Source organism: Nannospalax galili, unplaced genomic scaffold, assembly GCF_000622305.1.
Source record: "Nannospalax galili isolate Female #2095 unplaced genomic scaffold, S.galili_v1.0 scaffold391, whole genome shotgun sequence".
In the NCBI taxonomy this organism is placed as follows: Eukaryota; Metazoa; Chordata; class Mammalia; order Rodentia; family Spalacidae; genus Nannospalax; species Nannospalax galili.
Window position 1 is genome coordinate 19459 of NW_008329323.1, and position 326 is coordinate 19784.

Here is a 326-nt window from a genome sequence, read left to right on the forward strand (position 1 = left end):
GAAGCCCTAATCACCACATGAACACATGGAGATTAAACAACACACTCCTGAATGATGAATGGGTCAAAAGAGAGATTAAGAAAGAAATAAAAGTATTCCTGGAATTAAAGGAAAAGGACAATACAACACAACAAAACCTCTGGGACACGCTGAAAGCAGTCCTTAGAGGGAAGTTTATAGTTCTAAGTGCATACATCAAAAAATCAGAAAGAAAAAATAAATGACTTAACATTGAAATTCAACACACTTGAAAAGCAACAGCTAATGAAACCCAAACCCAGCAGACAAGAAGAAATAACAAAAATCAGGGCAGAAATTAATGAAAT